The following is a 10014-nucleotide window of genomic DNA, read 5'->3' as shown; positions in this document are numbered from 1 at the left end:
CTGCCTGAGGCTGTCCAGCAGGAGACCAGCTGTGAAGCAATGCAAGCCACTGGGGGCCTTGGGCCTTCTTTTGGATATTCTGGCTTTCTCTGACCCAGCTGCAGTTTTTCAGGTAATTTTAGATTGCAAAGGGCCAGGCCTTTCATATGCAAAAGGCTCTGTGCACAGCTTGGGTGGGGCGGGGTATCAGGATCAACAGGGCAGAGCAAGCAGCTTTGGCTTCTCCTCAGTCCTGCCCTAAGAGGCCCCGCTTCTCAGTGTCCCAGTAATCACTGCAAGCACCTCTGATAGAAAGCCGCCCTCGAGTTCCGACTGATGCCAGACAGTACAGTGTCTCCTGTGTGAGTCTGGGTCCCCAGAGACTCACCTGGAACTGGAGTCAGGGCTGTAGGGAGATTGTGCCTCCCTCCCGATTGAAAAAGACAACCGAGTACTCAGTTGGCAGCCCTTTCCATGTGCACCTCCGTACCTCTGCACTTTACTTCCGCACCTCCTCTGAGTCTCAGTGTGCTTTTCTCTTTCTTTCTAGTTGTAGAATTTCCACTCAGCAGCATTCCTGTGGTTCTGGATGATGTTCATTTTGTCTTTTAGTTGTATTTTTGAAGTGTTTGTGCGAGGCAGCAATTTCCAGTGTTTACCTATGCCACCATCTTGATTTTTCCCTGTCTATTGTCTTTTTACATCTATAACAACATATTTTTGTAATGTCAAAGTAATTTTCCTTTTTATTTAGACACTCGGAGCACAGGCACTGCTCTGCTCTCTGCAGAGACCACACATCCCCTCATTGTTATTGAGTTCATTGTTGGCTGTTTACTGACCCATACACACCTAAGTGAAAGAAGTGCATGTCTATCATTTTACCTTTGTTCCAGGCCCAGAGATTTCCCTGCTGTGCTTTCTCCTGCTTCCCTCATCTATCAGCAATGAATTTCATGAAACCACACAAGTCTCCACTTTTGATTGTAATGTTTAAAATGAGGTGCAAAGCTCCATTCTCCGGAGCATAATTATCTCATTCCATTGAGATTTTGCTTCACTGCAATTGTCTACATTTTGGCTCAATAAACTCAGAAAAATTCTGCACAGGTTTCCATGTTTTCTAGATGGACAAGAGAAAAGGTTCTCGGCAGGCAGGGTAGACTTGGGAGTGAGTTATGATGTGACACATTGGTATCTTAGTCATTTCGTAGTAGAGAATGGACAACAGCTCCCTGTGTTACCAAGGTCACCCTGGGATTTCTGACAGAAAATCCCATTCAAAGATGGGAACACATAGGCTTTTCCTTGGGTGGGAGAGTCTGGATATGAGGACAAGTGGGTTGTTCAGGGCAGCGCCATTGACATGACAATAGGAGGGGGTCACATCCAGGTCCCACAGCAGTGAACAGCTGGATCGCCAGCCCTGATAACAGGTCCCCCCTTGGTAAGTAGTGCAGCCCAGGTTGGCCCTAGCTCCTGACCTGGAGGGACCATGGGGATGTGGTTCTCTGGGAAGCAAATGGCAAAGCAACAGACTTGGTATCTTCAGCCCCACGTCCTTTTGGGAAAAGCATCCCTATTAGTCATGATGATGTGTAAGAGTGGGAGAAGGTTTATAATGATTATCAGGCCAACATGGACACTGGGAGATGGGCATTAAAACAGGAAAGTCTGTACAAATAATACAAAAATACCCTTCACTGAGCGTGACATGAAATGGAGCAGGTCTCTCTTCTGATATTCCTAAAACTTTGTGGGCAGTGACTTTGCATCTCATCTGAAGGGGGCTGGACAGTGAGAGTGGGTTGTGGGGAGGATACAGGCCCCAGATTCCTTTGGAAATTGGACTCTAGAAGGGACCTAGGAGAGTGGCAGGACAGTTACTGGAAACCAGGGCTACCTTTGACTATATCGGATACTGGAGTCTGGGTCACCTCAGCATCTGCACTCACCCTGCAGGAGTACAGGACGCTGGAGGATGTATGGGGCACCTATGCCTCCTGCAGAGGCATGGAGGTGAGGACCCCATCTTTCAGGTCCTCTCAGTTCTCCTGTGAGGAACTCTGTAAAGACAGTTCCCAGTCACAAGGAGGAAAGCCTCAGAGCCCTGTTTTGCTGGTTCTCTACCCCTGTAATCCTCCACTGCAGACACACACACACACATAGTGTGGTCTGCTGAGATCTCCACTGCAGAGGAAAAGGTGTGACAGCCTGAGGGTTAGGATTCCCATTGGCACCAATAAGGGACCCCTCTAGAAGCCCATCTCCACATGCCTGCCCTGTCTTAGTGGGTAATCACAGCAGGACCTCTAGGTGATCCACTGCCCCCGAAAGCTGTCCCAGCCCCAGGGTTCTCCCTTCAGGTCCCTCTTCCCCAACACATGAAGGGGAGGGGATGTGGGCTGTGCAGGGATGGCACACAGAGGTGGCCTGGCCTGAATGGGTCTGACCCCGGCCACCTTGTGTTACCTGAGGCCAAATTCTAGGAAGTGGACACATACGTCAGGGATGAGGGTTGAACCAATGTCTGCACCTTCTGAAAAAAGCTCTCACTGCGGGGACTCCGGAAGCAAGAGCAACAATCACCGGGAACACAGCAAGAGAACATGTTGCACTGGCAAATGCCTCCTGGCAAGTGAGCTGCCTGTTGGGCTACATGTGGGTGCCTGGTTACGGGGTTTCAAGTTATATTGGATATTGACCTCATACCTGGTATTGTCTTCCCTGAGTCCCCTCATCTCATGACAGCTATGCAAGTAGTCCTGTGGGCTGCTGTCTGCAGACACCTCTTCTGCATGAAACACCTTATCTGTACACAGTGGCACCAGCACAGCCCTCTGCCCAGCCCCCTAGAAGCTCTGGGTGCAGCCAGGGACCCAGACTTGAGGAAACCTACCTGGGTGCAGACTCAATCCCTCATTCTTACCTTTTCTTGATCCTGGATCAGTCATTGTGCCTGTCAGGGCCCGTCTCTGTCCTGCCTGCACAATGGGTTATGGAGCAAGTGCTTCTTATGGCTGTTCAGGCTACTGTGGGGGAGGAGCTACAAAGTAGGAGGAGGACTATCACATGTAGGTATTGCCTCCAACCTCTTTTTCCTTCCTGTTGTCACCTCCTCTGTGTCTGCTTCTTTCTAATCCCTCCCAAAGTCATCACATCTAGAGTGAATGTTGTGTGTGTGAGTGTGTGTGTGTGTGTGTGTGTGTGCACATGACAGTGCTCCCTTTCTGGACCCCAGAACAAATCAGCCCCCACAAAGGGAGGAACAGGCAGAAGCTGCCCAGTATGTCAGGATTTCTAAAGTCCAGACCAACTCTGTGGGGAGGTGGCAGCCTTGGCCTGGAAGGTGTGAACATTCCTGAAGTTTGCACTCTGAATGTCATGTACCCTGGCCAATCCCCGCCTGACCAAGGGCTTCAGTTTCCCAACTATCCAATGAGGGTGTGATCCTCAACTACGTAAGCGTGAGCTGAGCATAAGGGGGCCCGGCTTTCTCCACTGCGGGTGGGTTGTGGACAGAGGTGCACTTACGTGATTCCAGATCTGGGCGCCTTTTCAGACAAATACTGTCTAGGCTACCAAGTGCTCACAGTCTCCCCTGTGCCATCTCCATATCAGCACACGATTCAAGCGGCACAGCCTTTTCCAGAGCCCCTGAGCAAACCTGGGGGCACCTAGGATCCCCTCTTTGAGGACACAACTGGGTTTTTCTCAGGCTCTACATTCTGACCTTCTGTGATCCGGGGCAAGGCATGGACCTCTCAGGTCACTGGCTCCCTCCTCAGTGACTCCCCATGGTCTTCACCTTCCTCATGTGGTGTGAATGTGTTCCCTCCCTTTCAATGTGGGTGCTCATAGTGACTCCATAGAAGACGGCAAAGGTATCCAACACGACCTCCATGATTTGGTTCTAAAAGTCAGTGCCTGGGCCAGACAGAGTGGTTGAGCATCATCCTGTGCACTGATGGATTTGGTTCCTGGTCAGGTCACATATCTAGGTTGTGGGTTTGATTCCTAGTCGGGGTGCATACAGGAGGCAACCTATTGATGCTTCTCTCACACACTTTTGGTTCTCTCTCACTGTCTCATCAATTTTTTAGAAAAAAAATAATTTAACAATTTTTTAAAAAATATATTTTATTGATTTTTTACAGAGAGGAAGGGAGAGAGATAGAGAGCTAGAAACATCGATGAGAGAGAAACATCGATCAGCTCCCTCCTGCACATCTCCTACTGGGGATGTGCCCACAACCCAGGTACATGCCCTTGACCGGAATCGAACCTGGGACCCTTCAGTCCGCAGGCTGACGCTCTATCCACTGAGCTAAACCGGTTTCGGCTAATTTAACAATTTTAAAGCAAATTCATTTTATTTTTTTTATCTTCATTGTTGTAAATGTTACATATGTCCCCTTTTTACCCCATTGACCACTTCTAGCCCATCCCTACCCCGCACCCCAGGGCTTCACCACCCTATTATCTATGTCCCTGAGTTATGTATATATGCATACAAGTTCTTTAGTTGAATAATTCCCAACCTGATAAGATTTTAAAAGTTGATGCTTATCCACTTGCTCACTCTGATCTGTCCTCTCCCTCTCTCTCTCTCTCTCTCTCTCTCTCTCTCTCTCTCTCTCTCTCTCTCTCTCTCCCTCTCCACTGAGGAATAAGCCTCTGTGCTGTGAGTTGCTATCTGGACAGACCCATGTGACCCAGCACTGAATGAGACCAACAGAGAGAGGAAGTCAGGCCTTCCATCCAAACTGAATCCTAAAGACCCCCCCCCCTCCCCCGAGTGAGCTCAGATCCTCAGTGACAGAGATCCGGCCCCAGGTGAGACCACAGTAGTCCCAGCTGAGCCATTCGGGATTCCTGGTCACAGATGTGTGAGCTAATAAGTGTGTGTTGGTTAAGTCTCTAATGTGGGGTAACTGTCAGCAATAGATCACTAGCACAGTCGTCCCACACCAGGCCCTGGCCCTGCCCTCCTATCTCCCTCCTTTTTTCCTCCCAATTACCTCCAGCCCCCAGCCCCTCATTTCTCACACCCTCTGCCTCCAGTTTGGATGATGGCTGGGAACATAGGAAAGGACGCTGCAAAGTAGAGCCAAACTGAAAAGTGTAATTTGAAAGAAGAAACAGCACCTGTTGAGACCACAGTTCTGAGCTTCCAAGGTAAGGGTTCATGTCCCAGCATCAAGAAGGGTTCAAGAATCTGGAAAAGGCTGTGCGCAGATGACAGAAATCCAGAGACTGATAAAGAGTCCGGAGACGAGTTATAATTTTGAAAGGCATTGGGTGGCAGAGGACCTTCAGCTAAAGGAACTGAAGAGTACCTCCTTGTCTAGGCCCCTTGCTTTTATTAACACAATTTGTCCTAAGGCAAGGTGGAGATAATACACTTCAAAAGGTAAGGTTTCAAAGGGTACAGAGGCATTGTCAGTTTGGGGAATAGCCTAAGGCTGTTCAGGTGTTTGGCCAGTAGGAGGCAATAACATGTAGATTAAGATGCCTTTTAGCTGTCTGGCAACCACAATCAGTTTCCTATTCAGGTTTGGGGAAATGCCTTTAGCCATTCCCAACATGTGTGACTCAACCCTGTTTAGACCCCAAGTTTCATCAACCTTTCGATGAACCTCTTAAAATTATGACTTGCTGGAATTGGTCTATGGCTGAGACACTCCATGCAAGGCAGGCGGCTGCCCTTCCAGGCCCACTGCAAGTGCATGCAAGTGCACTGTCATCACCATGGACCTCTAAGGTAGACCTGCCCCTGATTTCCAGACCTCCTTTAATTTCACAAGCCTTCATCGGCTGCCATTGTGAAATCAGGATGAAGAGGGTAGACAAGTACTTATTCATCTTTCTGGTTTAGAAATCAGATCCTAAAGGGAGCCTGTGCAATGCCCCTGCGATGGGCTCACGTTCTCAGTGCTTATGGTCCTCAGGGGTCAGTGGGAGGTCTCATCATACTCCATTCAGATTTCCTTTCTCTCTGTGTCAACCAACAGGACAAAACTCCTTGAGAGCAGGGACCCTGGGTGAGGTCCCCAGTGAGTGCCCATTTATCCTGAGTCAGTGTAGCTTGTGCCATGGTGGGGTGATGTACAAGGCTGCTAGTCCATCCTCACCAGGGTGGTTCAGAGCACTGAGGAGGATTGATGTAAAAGGAGAAGCCAGGCTGTCTCCACAACCTTGTTCAGCCTTGGGGCGTGAGAAAGAATGGCTGCTGGGCTCTGGTGAGACAGAAGAGCCTCAGGAAAAAGCCCAGCTGAACCAGAGCCTAGGGTCTGAGGGCAGACAGACAGAGGCTCTGACCCCAGAGGAAATTTCGAAGCGGTGCCTCTGGAGGAGATGAGTGTGGACCCCGGGCCCTGGGACATTCCCTGTCCCGTCTTCAGTGCTGTGGGCCAACAGAGGAGATGCTCAGAAAGCTGTTCAGTGCGCGTGGAGCAGGGTGGACTTTCTGTCCAGGTGCAGGTGGCAGTCAGTGTTCAGGAACTGCTCTCTGCTGGTTAAACCCTACAGCATTCTGCAACGTGGACGCCAGGGGGTGCTTAAGGCCAGGCTTTGTCCATGTGCTGGTGGGAGATGAAGTCAAACACAATGTGGGGTTTGCAGCCCTGACATCAAGGGTCCCTGCCCCAATGCTGGTGGGTCAATTTCCCCCAAAGTCCCATTGTCTTGGGCCTCAAGTACATCACATCCTTAGAGCAGATGGCTCCTAAGAGACTCATTCTTCCCAACCTATGACTCATAGTAACACGACGCAGGCCCAGAAGAAACAGACTTGCTCAAGTCTCTGAAGGATTGTAGAGTTAAATTTTATGGAATCTAAATTAAATTTATATTTGAGTATTTCATTACATTTTCTTTAATTAGACTGAATGTGACTGAATAGTATGAAAAAATACATAAAGTTATAAACATATATATGATGAACACAAATATTTTAAAACTTCATATAAATGAGGGGAGGGAGCCCTCTCTGTTGTGGCAGCTGACACACGCTGGGGCCCAGGATCTAAGACCACAGGTTCCAAAGGAGGTGAGGTGCCTTGCTCACAAGCTGCAGGTGGGTCCACATCTGGAAGTTCAGTGACTGACAGCTGTTCCTGGAGCCTGCTCTTGCTCTGGAGAGGGCACCAGAGTAGGCATTGCCGCTTTAGGTGTTTCTTCATCTTGCTCTGGAGCTCCTTCTGTAGATCCAGGAAGAGAACATGTTACCACCATGACTGCCTTTTGTGTGCCTTACAAGAAAGAAACCTCCCATCTCCATCACTGAAGTCCCAGTTCAAGGCCCCACCCCAGGAAGCCCTCCAGACTGCAGGCCCTGGGCAATGACCTGAGTGGCTCTGTGCTCCTGCCTAAGCTCAGCCTCTGGGAGCTCTTTTCTGTGTGGGCCAGCCTGATCCCCACTCACCCACACCACCCAATCCACATGCACAGCTCTCTGACTCCCTCCCTTTTTTCTAGCAGAAGCCCTCAGACCTCTTCCCTCTGGCAGAAATCTCACAAGGCATGAGATCCAGGGTGTTGCCAGCTTCTCCAACTCACAGTCCCCATACTCCCCTTAAGGCTCTGATCCAAAGCCCATTCACTTTTTCTGCTGGTCTAGAGATCCACTTTCTGCTTCACAGTACGTGTAGATCAGCGATACTTTGAGGAAGAAGTCATATGGGGTGTACTGTGGATGCTACCTGCCTGCGCAGCCCAGTGTGACTGAAATCACTCCTGCCTAGAAGGAAGCGCTGGAGTGCAGCCCTGGGGTCAGGGCCTTTGCTGAATGAATGAGCCCAAACCACCCCCATCTCAGAAGCTTGGGTGAGCCTGGGGTCCCCCTGCTCACCCCCGGGATTTCTGATCTGGCTTCACCCAGGACAGAGACCCCTAATGGAATCTACAACGTCTTTATCGAAAGAGAAAATAGCTTAGCCTAAGTCCTGAGGAGAATCACAAATAAGGCACAAGTTTCTTTAAAAGAAGAGAAAATGGCCAATTGGAACAAGCACAGCTCCTCCAGCACAGCTCTCCAGAGTCCAGGCACCCAGGGGGACTTTTCCTGGGAGGAACCCCCCTCCCGCTGCCCCAAGTCCCTACAATAACCCTATGAAGCTGGGCCTAGGCTCTCCCCATGTTCAGAGAAACAAACACTCAGGGACATGCCGTGATCTGGAGACTCACAGCAAGCAGGTGGCTGAGTGACCACTGTGCTGTGGAGGGGCAGGGCTCACCTGGTCCATGGTTGGTCCCACACACGTTGGTGAGTTCCAAACGTTCTGTATTAACACAGAAGAGTCCGTGTGGACCAAGGTGGGGATGCTGCCCAGGAAGCTGGGCACCAAGTATTTGACCAGTTTTTCCATTAACTGTTCCTGGGAGGTCTGCACCTTACATGTCCATTTTTATTTTTAATTTTTTTTTTTTTTGCCCTGTGAAGGTCAAGCTTATTTGGAAGCCTGAGTGAGTGGTGTTGGGGACAACATGGAGGCCCAGGGGTGAGCTGACAGGCCTCCATGTTGGGCTTAGGATGCCCCCACTGGGAGGGCAGCTCTGAGTCTGGGCACAGCACAGGGTGGAGCCAGCTCCCTGGGAAGCAGAGTCCTGGCTCCAGGAAGGGCAGGTGGAGAAGGTGAGGGCAGTTCTCCCTGGGTGGGTCAGGGTCCAGAAAAACAGACTTGCTCAAAGCTTTGAGGGTTTTTAGGGTTAAATTTTATAGAATCTAAATTAAGTTTCTGTTTAGGAGTATTTCAGTATATTTTCTCTACGGTACACTGTATGTCATTAAATATCATAAAAATACAATAAAATTATAAACGTATCTAACAAGAATATTAAACATTTAACACTGTGTCTAAATGGGGTTAGAAGGGTGCCCTCTCTGCTATCGCTGCTGACATGCGCTCTGGCCCGGGAGCTAGCTCCACAGGCCGCACAGATGCTGGGGTGAGTTGCTCAAATACTGCAGGTGGTTCTTCTGCCTCTTGAAGTTCAGTGAAAGCTGGGCCTGGATCCGGCTCTGGCTCTGGAGAGGTCACTAGGGTGGCGTTGCCCTTGAGGGTTTTCCTGATGTTCTTCTGGAGCTGGTTCTGAAGATGCAAGAAGAGGACATGTTACCACCCTCACTGCCTTTTGTGTGCCTTCCAAAGGCACACTCACCCACGCCACCCCCGGAGGCCTCCTCCTCCTCCTGTCTCGGCCTCAGTGGGCTCAGGTGCTCCCGCTGGGGCACTGGGCCTGGTTTGGCAGGTAGGAGACTGCAAGTTGAGCTCTATGGAAGCCAACAGCATCATCAGGCTGGGAAATTCTGAAGGTGCTGGTCCAGCCAGATGCTCAGGATGCAGGAGATGGCCCTGGGGAGAGAGATAGGTGAGCAGCAGAATGTGAGGCCTGCCTTTCCCTTCCACACGGCCCTCCCACAGCACCACTCAGAGAGCCTGGGGTCCTGTGCCTGCTGCTCCTGCCCATCCAGAAGCCAGACCTACTCCTTGTCCACCTTCAGTCTGGCAGTCCTGGCAGAGATGGGCCTGGTCACCCAGGAATGGTTGGCATGAAGCCCTCCTACCTGACAGCTCTGGATCAATGAGGGAACCACCTGTCCCCTTCTTCAGGGGAACCTGACATGCTCTCCCAGTGTCCCTGTTCCCTCCCATTAGGACTGAGAGGGCTGGTGTCCACCCAGTTCATGTCACTGATTGGCACTGAGCAGGTGCTTCAGGAATACTGACCAGTGAGCAATCAAACAAACCCCAGGGCCTTCCTATCACCTCAAACTTTAGCTCCTGCACCTACATGCTGCCTCATTCACTAGCTGTCCTGTGTGGTTCTTTGCCTCCCACTGAAACTCAACTCCCACAGGGTGGGGTACCCCAAGCTGCCACTGCGGAGGTTCTACCAGATTAGGGAGCAAGGTCCCGGGATAGGGGTGCAGACTGGGCTAGAATTAGGAGTGGAAGGCTATGAATTGTCTGAGGGGCTGTCTGTCCACTGACCTTCCCAGTCGCCCACACCACCCATTTCCACTTGCACAGC

The sequence above is a fragment of the Myotis daubentonii genome, chromosome 16 (assembly GCF_963259705.1).
Source record: "Myotis daubentonii chromosome 16, mMyoDau2.1, whole genome shotgun sequence".
NCBI lineage: Eukaryota > Metazoa > Chordata > Mammalia > Chiroptera > Vespertilionidae > Myotis > Myotis daubentonii.
Note: the sequence above shows the minus strand (reverse complement) of the source record.